Source organism: Triticum dicoccoides, chromosome 6B, assembly GCF_002162155.2.
Source record: "Triticum dicoccoides isolate Atlit2015 ecotype Zavitan chromosome 6B, WEW_v2.0, whole genome shotgun sequence".
Classification (NCBI taxonomy): Eukaryota; Viridiplantae; Streptophyta; class Magnoliopsida; order Poales; family Poaceae; genus Triticum; species Triticum dicoccoides.
The window spans coordinates 338,840,972-338,852,046 of record NC_041391.1 but is presented as its reverse complement, the minus strand read 5'-3'; positions in this window follow the sequence as shown (position 1 = coordinate 338,852,046).

The window sequence follows — 11,075 nt, the reverse complement described above, 5'->3', positions numbered from 1 at the left end:
CGAAGACTCAAGATTCAACATAGAAGACTATGAAGAAGACTACCTGGTAGGTTATCAAGAAGTACTAAGATTCAACATACAAGATTCCAGTTGCCAGCAAGCTCCGCACCGGCAAGCCAAGCCTGGCAAACTCCTTGCTGGGAAGTTTCCTGCTTCTCGCTTCTCGACCGCTCCACCTCATCGACCATCTGATGGCTTGTCAAGATTAGGTGTCGAGTGGGCAAGCGACTTAGCGAGGATCATCAAGATGCGTATCAACACATCGCGTGCAGATCAACTTTATTGACACCCATCTTGTGGACGTGCCAACAAGATAGGCTCATCCAGGCCGGTGGCAGAGAAGGAGAGACTCCTTCTGCCAAAGGATTGATATCTGTTCATGGTGCATTAAATACCCTTGTCCTAGTCCATCAGGATTAGGTTGGATAGCATCAAGGCCACTATTCATAAGGTGTAGTGAACATGTTTCCACTATGGTGACCCATTTTTCATCTATAAAAGGAGGCTCATGGCTACTTGGGAATGGGTGGACACTTTGCACACTCTTCAACAATAGTTGCATCTTGCTCGTATCATTTTCGGCAAGCTGCGCTTGTAACTTAAGTCCCAAGTCAATCCACCAAACAAGCAGGAGTAGGGTTTTATGCCCCCACGGCGGCCCAAACCTGGGAAAAGCCTCATGTGTGAACCCTTGAATTTTCTCTCTGCACTAATCGATCCCCCTGGCCGAAATGCAAAGGGGCCACGCTGGTCCCATAGATTGTCATACCCTGATAGGAAACTTGAATGCGAGGAACCCTTCTATCCTTTGAGAAAAAGAAAGAAGAGAAAAGAGGAGGCTGGAAGCCTTGACGGTTCGTTAAGCATTTCATACAAGGTAAAAATGTAACACAACATCACATGCACATACACAAATAAATATCTACTTCGACAAAGAGTTGTGAAACACTTAGCTTTATTTCACTAATGCACAGGGTCTGCACCTAGCTTTGTACAAAGGATTACATGCCTTGCTGGCCAACTTGTACAAAAGAGGTTGTCGGGTGACCCGGCAATCACGCCTCATGGGTAGAACTTGCGAAGATGCTCAGTATTCCATGAGTTTTGCTCTGGAGTGCATCTTCAGTCTCCAGACAGAGTAGCCTGGTCTGGTGACTTGTACTACCCAGTAAGGGCCTTCCCACTTTGGCGTCAACTTGTTTGATCCCTTCATGGACTAGATCCGACAAAGAACACGGTCGCCTTTCTCAAGGCTCCGGACATGTACTGTGCAACTATGGTAGCGGTGCAAAGATTGCTGGTAGCATGCAGCATGTAGAACAACTCAAAGACGATGTTCCTCAAGGAGCATGGCATCATATTGCCGCATCCGCTCTTGCTCAGCTTTGTCAAAAGCTTGCACTCAAGCTGACCCGTATGTGTGTTCTGTGGGGAGCCCCGCTTCTACACCATGGACCAGGGAGAAGGTTGTTTCACTGATAGCTAGATTTTGTGTCCTCCTAAGTGACAAAAGAACGTCGGCAACTCATCAACCCAACACCTTCCACACTTGTGTAGCTTATCAAATGTTCTGGTCTTAAGACCGCACAACACTTCATCATTTACCCTCTCCGCTTGGCCGTTGGTTCTTGGGTGAGCAACAGATGCAAAATCAAACCTTGCTTCCAAGGTCTTGGCAGTATTGCAAGAAGGTGCGACTTGTGAATTGTGTGTCATTGTTGGTGATGATCCTGTTAGGGACACCAAAATGACAAACTATTCCTTTTACGAACTTGATGTTTGATTGTGTTGTCACCTTTCTCACTGGCTCTAGCTCAGGCCACTTTGTGAACTTGTCGATTGCAATGTACAAGTGCGCATAGCCTCCGGTAGCACGGGGGAAGGAGCCCAAGATGTCGAGCCCCTAGACCGAGAAGGGCCAGGAAGGAGAGATTATTTGAAGGCCTTGAGCTGTTTGATGTATTTTCTTTGCATGGTGTTGACTAGCTTCACATCTGATCGCCGCTGCCGTTGCGTCTTGAAGGGCTGTTATCCAGTAGAAACCTTGCCGACAAGTGCACGAGACCCGATATGGCAGCTGCGCATCCCTTCATGTATCTGCGCCAACAACTTCTGTCCATCTTCCTGACAAATGCACTTCAATTTCACCCCATTTGGTCTCTTTTTGTACATAATGTTGTCAACAAACTGGTACATATTTGCTTGATGGGCTACTTTCTTAGCTTCTTCTTGCTCATGGGGATGTTGGCATGTCTAAAGGTAATGAATGATCCATAGTGTCCATGTTGGAGCCTATGGATCGACGACAAGGACTAAAGGCATCTCTTCTGCCGCGGGAGCGCTTATCTCAACGACAAGGCCCTATGGTCCTACCAGAGCCTGCTGCTCACCAGCAAACATCGTACTATTTCTAGCAACTTCCTTGCTAGTGGCCACTGGGAGCTCTACTGGAAAGTACTCGCTAGAATTCAACTTTCTTCTTTTAATTGGCCTCATCCATGGTGTAACTAATGGATGATTCAGATGGAGCATAAAATTCCTGGTTCCACAGGCAGTCTCTGGGCATGTTTTGACAGGTCATCGATAATGCTATTTCGGCACGAGGAACATGCTCAGTTTTACAGACCATGAAAGTGCTCTTCCAACTTGCTCACTTCATCCACATATGCTTCCATCAATGGGCTTTGCTAATCTTTGTTGACTCATTTCACAACCAACCGCGAGTCACCTGTAATGATCAACTTTCTAATGCCAAGATCAACGGCAATCCAAAGACCGACATGTAAACCTTCATACTCACCAGTGTTGTTTGTGGCCTGCTCCTAGGGAAAGTGTATTTGAATCACGTACTCGAGATGCTCTCCAGTGGGTGTGACAAGAAGCACTCCTACACCGACGCCCTTGAGCAAAAAAGCACCGCCGAAGTACAAAATCCGTTATTTTGTTGTCTCTTTGGAGGTGAGAGAGGTCTCTTGAACCTCTTCGTCTTACGTTGGCGTCCATTCTACAATGAACTCGACAAAGGATTTTCTCTGAATTGTTGATGTACTTTCAAACTTCAAATCAAAGCTTACAGCTCCAACGCCCACTCCACTATCCTACCAGTGGCTTCTGGATTTCTCAAGATGTGTTGCAAAGGAAAGAGAGTGACGACAGAAATCTGATTTGCTTGGAAGCAATGGTGTGCTTCCTTGAGGCCACGAGGAGACCAAAGAGCAACTTTTGCACGCTAGAATACGTTGACCTAGCCTCCTACAGAAGGGAACTTACAAAGTATACTGGGTGCTGCACCATCTTCTTCTTCTGCACCACTCGTCGTTCTGCCCCATTTGCTTGTGCTGAACTTCTCTTGTTAGCATCAAGACTTGCCGAAGAAGATTCCAGCTTGTCGGTTGTCGGGTCTGTGTTTGCTGCCTCTTCATCGTCTGCTTCTCTCCCTGCCACTAGTGCAGCACTAACCACTTGATTAGTAGCCGCCATGTATAACATTGATGGCTCTTGCGACTTAGGCGCAACTAGTGTTGGAGGAGAGGAGAGGTACCTCTTCAAGTCTTGCAGCGCGGCCTCCGCTTCCAGAGTCCATTTCATTGGACCTACCTTTTTCAAGATTTTGAAAATGACAAGGCACGCTCAGCTGACTTGGAGATGAACCTACTTAGTGCGGCAACACAACAAGCAAGACGCCTCACATCCTTGACGCGCTTCGGTGCTTCTGTCGGTGTCAAAACCGGTGGATCTCGGGTAGGGAGTCCCGAACTATGCATCTAAGGCTAATGGTAATAGGAGGCGGGGGACACAATGTTTACCCAGGTTCGGGCCCTCTCGATGGAGGTAATATCCTACTTCCTGCTTGATTGATCTTGATGATGTGAGTATTACAATAGTTGATCTACCATGAGATCGTAGAGGCTAAACCCTAGAAGCTAGCTTGTGATCATGATTGTTGTTATTTTCCGCGGGATGGTGCTCTGCAGCATTGTTGATGAGGAGATCCTCGCCGCGCTTGGCCACCTGCCGGAGTATCCAACATGCTCTAAGGTTGTGTGTTGGTATGGTACCGGTGTACTGTGAATTTTGCATGGCCCATTGAGCCATCCTTCCAATACGATTCCACGCCCTGTAGTGGGCTTTGGTTTCTTTGTAATTGGATCGGGTGACTTGCGAGAGTGCACCCTTTTAGTTCGGACGAGGGGTTTAGTGAGAGCCGGAGGATCCCAGAATTTTGTTTGGGTTTTCCAGGCGCTTTCCATCGCACAGTACTTCTGTACTATGGCCACCAAGTCAGCAAAGTGTGCTATGTCACGGCGACTTATGGCGTTGAGGATTGCCTTGTCCGTGCAATTTTTGCAAAAGAATGAGATTGCGTCTTCCTCACGACAGTCCTTAACCTTGCTTATTACAAGGAGGAATCTGGCCCAGAAGTGATGTACTATCTCTTGCGACTCTTGTCTAATGTGGGAAAGATCACTTGCATCTGGATGGGCGGGTAGATTTAAGTCCAAACCCTGACCTAATCTGAGACCCAGGGGCAGAGGAATTTCCAAGCTTGGCAGCTCGGGCTCCGGGATGTTGCCCAATTTTTCTGGCCTGCTGTCCGATTCTAGGTTCGGAGCTTGGGCCATGTCCTCCTGTAGACGGGTCTCCGGCTCAGAGATCTCGGGAATCTGGACATAGTTCGTCCTTGAAATAGAGGAAGAATCGCTGTATTGCTCCTCCACCACCACTATCTGATGGGTGACAACAGAGAGTTAATCTCCCTTTGGTCGGGTTTAAGCCTGATCCGATCATAGTCCATAGCGACCCCCAGGGCGGCGATGCGATCCAAGAGCTCGTTCACGGAGGAGAGCTCCATTGGATCCATCTGCTCGGCGAATTCGAAGCTGACGTGGAGACTGTTTTTGATGACCCGAGAAGTCATCGTCGGCGCAACGGCCGAACGTGCGGTCATGATGAAGCCGCCTAGTTGGAGAGTTTGGCCTATAGCCAGGGCTCCCCCAGAGGTGATGTTGTCCTTGACAACAAGGCAAGCCATCAAGCCTTTCCACAACGACACAGTGGAACTCTCAATGAAAGCACCAATGTACGGCGCAGAGTCGGTATTGCCCTGCGATATCATTCATGACTCACCTCGAGTGCGCATGTACGAAGAGAAAGAAGCCGAGCTTGATCGGCAGGATAGTTTAGATGCCCTGGAGGAGGAGCATGGAGTCGCGAAAGCCTGTTCCGCATTCTATCAGCAACATGCTCGCAGGTATCAAAGTAGAGAAGTACGGGCCAAAACTTATAATGTTGGCGAACTCGTTCTACGCCTACCGGAGAAGAAAAAGGACAAGCTCAAGCCCAAGTGGGAGGGTCCCTTCATCATTGATAAAGTTCTCACCGGAGGAGCGTACCATCTGCGTGATACATCCGATAATCGACTCGAGCCAAACCCATGGAACACGGCTAGACTCCGAAGATTCTATGCCTAGTGCCGAACTCTGTGTTTGTCTCCTAACCTCTGCCTTTCTTTTTCAAGTTATACCATCTTTCTTCTTTCTTCCTTTTTATGGCCTTAAAAGCTTGAAGTGTGTCTTGACTACACAATCTTGACGCGCTACGCGCGCTCACTATACCTGGGGGCTTCTTATACAGAAGCTTAATATAATTCTCTATCGGGCTTTATGCCCACTACATATGTGTTGCTTCTCCATATGTACATTTTTTCGCCATTATATGCATTGATATGACTTAAGTTTTGGCCAAGCTGGGTTGCCTGGCTCCTGTGTTTATGCCCCGCGTTCCCGTTAGTTTGGCTAGGGCATAAGGGGAGCACCTCTGCGATTGTTACTGCCGGGTCAGCCGGATGTGTACCTCAGATTGGGTGAAGCCGAAAGCTAGCGTTCTTAAGGTAATATCTGGTCGGTGAACAAAAGTTGTTTCTTACTTATTGCATTACATGCCCCCAGATGTTTATATCCTGTGTCGCTTTTCGCAATTCGGACATGCACATTAATGCATGCGTACCCCGGGAAAGGAACCCTAAACGGAACTATTCTCCCTGGAAGATGTTTCTTACTATCCATGTAATATAACATAGCTAGTTGGGTACTTGTCTGTTCAAGCACTTATGACCCCTACGCCTGGTTTCCACGTGTACCCCGGTTTTTACATAACTGAGCGGGTATTCGGATACACTTCGGACTGTCGGGTCCGAAGGTTGAAGCGAAAAGGTCCGCCATGACAAATGATTTACAATCCGGCTAGGGACAAAATATGTCATTTGAAGTAAACAGTCACTTAGACTGACTGAATTCTTCTTCTATGCCATCCAATAGGCTGTCTAGCCTACAATCCTGTTGAGAATACTTTGCGGCTAATGCAACCTGGTCATATACCAGACTAACGGGGATCTCCTTCCCATCTGACCCTACAGGTCCGACCTCGGCCATGTGGTTCTAGTCAGCCTTGGTGTATCGCGTCTTCACCATGGCCCAGGCTTCCCTTGCACCTTGTCGGCAGGCCGATATCTTCCATAATCGGAAGCGCCACCGCGCTCCCTTGAGCATCTCTACAAGCTCTCCCATGCCTCCTGGCAGGGTGGCGGACGGCCACAAGGCCTGGGCAATACCCTGCATCACCTACCGAACTTGTCCGTGCAGTTGTGAGAGCTCTTGCAGAAGATCGCCTGCATATCCGAGCATCTCCTCTTCGGGACGACCTGTCAGCATACCTACAGACATAATTCTGTTAGCCCGTTTCTTCGCCGAACTGTATAAAGGTTCGTTCGAGCACTTACTAAAAATGCCGCGTCGAAACCTCATATTCTCCTTCACAGAGTCAGCAAGCTGGGCCCGAACATCTTTTAATTCGACGTCCATCCGGGTTTTCGCATCCTGGAGATCATTTATCTCCCGTATAACCTTTGTAAGCACGCGCTCGCCAGCCTTTAGCTGTCGTTGAGCATGTTGCTCATCCCCCGATACGATCTCTGGATTATCTCCGGGATTGTCTACAGAATCTATTGTTAGATTTGCATTCACGCCGAATACTGACTGGTACACGTCATTACATTCGTTTCGATCAAGACAAGTATTACCAGTTGAGGCCTTCTTGGACTCCTCCAAGCTGGCAACTGCGGCCCGTAGCTGGGCTTTGCACTCCTCTAGCTCCTGAGACAAGTGGGTATTCTTCTCCGTAAGAACCTATGCATACAATGATCCTTATATCAGTTGTGCCAACTGTTTCAAGTCTCAGGGGCTACTGATATACATAATTATCAGACTCTCTTACCCAAATGTCCTTTACATACTGGTCCGTAGCTCTGGCAACGCCATCTTGAGCAGCTCGGATGTATGTGTCTCCTGAGTTGAAGGCATTAAACGCCTCTTCGGAGAAAATAGGGGCGCGGTGTACGGCCCGTCGACGCCTGTGATTCATGGCGCCCTCTACTTCGGAATTCGTAGAGGACAGTCTATCCGCATCCTCTATAGGAGGATCATTCGGTGTTGTCCCCACATTAGCCTCTGCCCCTAAGACCGGCTCTAGAGTCCGGCTGTTGGAGGCGTGGCCGGCAGGCTCTCCAGACACAGTCTAGCGAGCGTTTTTTCTGCTAGGAACCACAGACATTATTACATTTTAAAGACGATAATCATGGAGCAGGTTTTTTATCATACCTCTGCGACGGCGTTTCGGTCCTGACCGCCTTCCTTTTAAGCCTACCCGGCTTCGGTGCCGCTTGTTGGCGAGTCACCGCGGGTTCGGCACGGTGCCCCGATGGCCTTCCCTGTAAAACACAATACATGTGCGGTGGGTAAGGCGCAAAGAGGGGATCCTTCTTGGAAGTTGGGACTCCGGTTTTACTTACATGTGATGCAGGGAGTAGGCCAGGATAATCAGCTATGATAGCCACCAAGGCACCGTCACAACTTAACTGGTAAAATGTCCTGTCGACGAGCTCCACAAATATGTCCGGATCTTCTTCAAGTCCGGGGTCGAGGGCTCGGTCGGGGTCCTCTGGCTGTGGAGACGGGCTGTGGACCTCCCTCACAGCTTTTCGTAGTTCCTGCTATGAATTGGCAAGGTAAATATTTGTGATGAAGAATGCGGGAAGGACTGGAATAAAAGATAGCAGCTCACCCAGCTTGGGGGGTTGTACATGGAGAATCCATCCCGTGGCTTAATACAGATGAACTCCTCTTATTCTCCTTTGTACAAATCGGACAGTATTTTTGCCAGAGCGGCGGCGGAGTCCGGACCTTTACGGCCGCAGCGGGTGGCATTGTCTTCTCCTTTGAAGTGCCACATGGGTTTCCCCCGATATTGAAGTGGCTGCACTCCCTGCATTATACATATTGACATGACCTCGATTATTGTCAGTCCTGATTTGGGCAGCATTTTTAGCCTGCCCATCAGGTAAAGGACCTCTCTGTTATCTTCCTCTTGGGGGCTCCGGGGCGTAGCTGTGGCGTTTCTTCAATGGGGCATTTGCAAACTCTGGAAGGCCCATCCGAATAGGGTCTGGAAGGGGGACGTCCTCCATATAAAACCACTCCGAAGGCCAGTCTTCGGATGTCTTCTTCGGAGTACCGGATAGGTATCCGGTCTCGGCGATGCGCCATATTTTGGCTCCGCCCACTTGATATATTGACCCCTCCTGAGTGTGGGGTACGAGGCAGAATAGCCTCTTCCATAGGTCGAAATGAGCTTCGCAGCCTAGAAACAGCTCGCAGAAGGCGACATAGCTGGCGATGTGTAATATGGAGGCGGGAGTAAAGTTATGCAGCTGGAGGCCATAGAACTCCAGGAGCCCGTAGAGGAATAGATGGATTGGAAATCCGAGTCCCCTCAACATGTAAGGGACAAGGCATACCCGCACCCCCTGGATGGGTTGGGAAAACTCTCCGCTTGCTCCACGCCATTGTAAGTGGCTAGTCCGGCTCGGACGGGGACCATATACGCAGATGGGAGAAACCCCTGGGTCTGCAACTCTACCAATCGGCTGTGGGGGACGGAACACTTCTCCCAATCACCTGGCTAAGTGCTATGGGAGCGAGAGGAGGAGCCGCGACGGCCGGCCATGATAGGATGGTTTCTTCCGGGCGCACTCTGATGGATGCTCGCTGGGGGAGGATGGTGTGATTTGGATCTGAGGATCCCCGTCTCTTAAAATAGACGATTTACTTACATGGTCAGGGTCGCAAATGTAAAAATACCCCGACTTCTCGCATTCGCTCGACACGTGGAGACTGCCATTATTAAGGTGCAGAAACCGAGGAGCGCAACATTAATGGGAAGCCGGACACTGCTCGTTAAAATAGGTACTCAGGGATTTTGGAAAAGAACCCGCCTTGCAATGCCAAAGACAATCTGCGCGTCGGACTCATCGTCATTGAAGCCTGGTTCAGGGGCTACTGAGGGAGTCCTGGATTAGGGGGTCCTCGGACAGCCGGACTATATACTTTGGCTAGACTGTTGGACTATGAAGATACAAGATTGAAGACTTCGTCCCGTGTCCGGGTGGGATTCTCCTTTGCGTGGAAGGCAAGCTTGGCAATTTGGATATGTAGATCTCCTTCTCTATAACCGACTGTGTGTAACCCTAGCCCCCTCCGGTGTCTATATAAACCGGAGGGTTTAGTCCGTAGGACAAGAACAATCATAATCATATGCTAGCTTCTAGGGTTTAGCCTCTACGATCTCGTGGTATATCAACTCTTGTAATACTCACATCATCAAGATCAATCAAGCAGGAAGTAGGGTATTACCTCCATCGAGAGGGCCTGAACTTGGGTAAACATCGTGTCCCCCGCCTCCTGTTACCATTAGCCTTAGACACATAGTTTGGGACCCCCTACCCGAGATCCGCCGGTTTTGACACCGACATTAGCCAGTTCTGAAAATCACCGAAGAGTCTACTTCTATGAGGTTCGTGTTTGCATCTCCTCTTAAATGAGGGAGTCCTATATTAGGGGGTCCTCGGACAGCCGGACTATATGCTTTGGTCGGACTGTTGGACTATGAAGATACAAGGTTGAAGACTTCGTCCCATGTCCGGGTGGGACTCTCCTTTGCGTGGAAGGCAAGCTTGGCAATTCGGATATGTAGATCTCCTTCTCTGTAACCAACTCTGTGTAACACTAGCCCCCTCTGGTGTCTATATAAACCAGAGGGTTTAGTCCATAGGACAACAACAATCAAAATATAGGCTAGCTTCTAGGGTTTAGCCTCTACGATCTCGTGGTAGATCTACTCTTGTAATACTCATATCATCAAGTTCAATCAAGCAGGAAGTAGGGTATTACCTCCATCGAGAGGGCCCGAACCTGGGTAAATATTGTGTCCCCTGCCTCATGTTACCTTTAGCCTTAGACGCACAGTTCGGGACCCCCTACCCGAGATCCGCCGGTTTTGACACCGACATTGGTGCTTTTATTGAGAGTCCCACTATGTCATCGCGGTAAGGCTTGATGGCTCCTTCAGTCATCTTCAACGATGCGGTCCAGCGTGAGGTTTTCCTCCCCGGACAGATCTTCATTTTCGGCGGCTTCGTACTATAGGCCAACTCGCTTAACCATCTGGAGCAGATCGATAGCTACGCCCCTGGCCATCAGGTCAGGTTTGGAAGCTTGAACTATACTGCCGACATCCGCGGAGACGTGATCTTCGACGGATTTGAGCCTATGTCAGGTGTATCGAACAGTCATGACGAGCATGACTTAGATCTGCCATCGGACAATGTTCGGGAGATCACACCTGCGCCTGCCCCGACCCTCAATCCGAAGCAGATCGTGCCATCCGAGGACGGGTGGATGGACCCCGCCACGGAGGCCACACGCTCAGCGGTGATAAAGCCGAACACTGACTTCACCTCCTAGGAGGTCGGTGTCATCGGACCCTCTGAGTCATCTCCGGCCACAGGCTCCGAACCGCGTGCATCTGTGCCTATCAAATCTGATTGGGCACCGATCATGGAGTTTACATCCGTGGATATCTTTCAGCACTCGCCCTTGGGTGACGTGCTAAATTCATTGAGGTATCTCTCCTTGTCAGGAGACTCCTGGCCGAACTATGTCCGGCTGGAGTGGGAAGCGGAC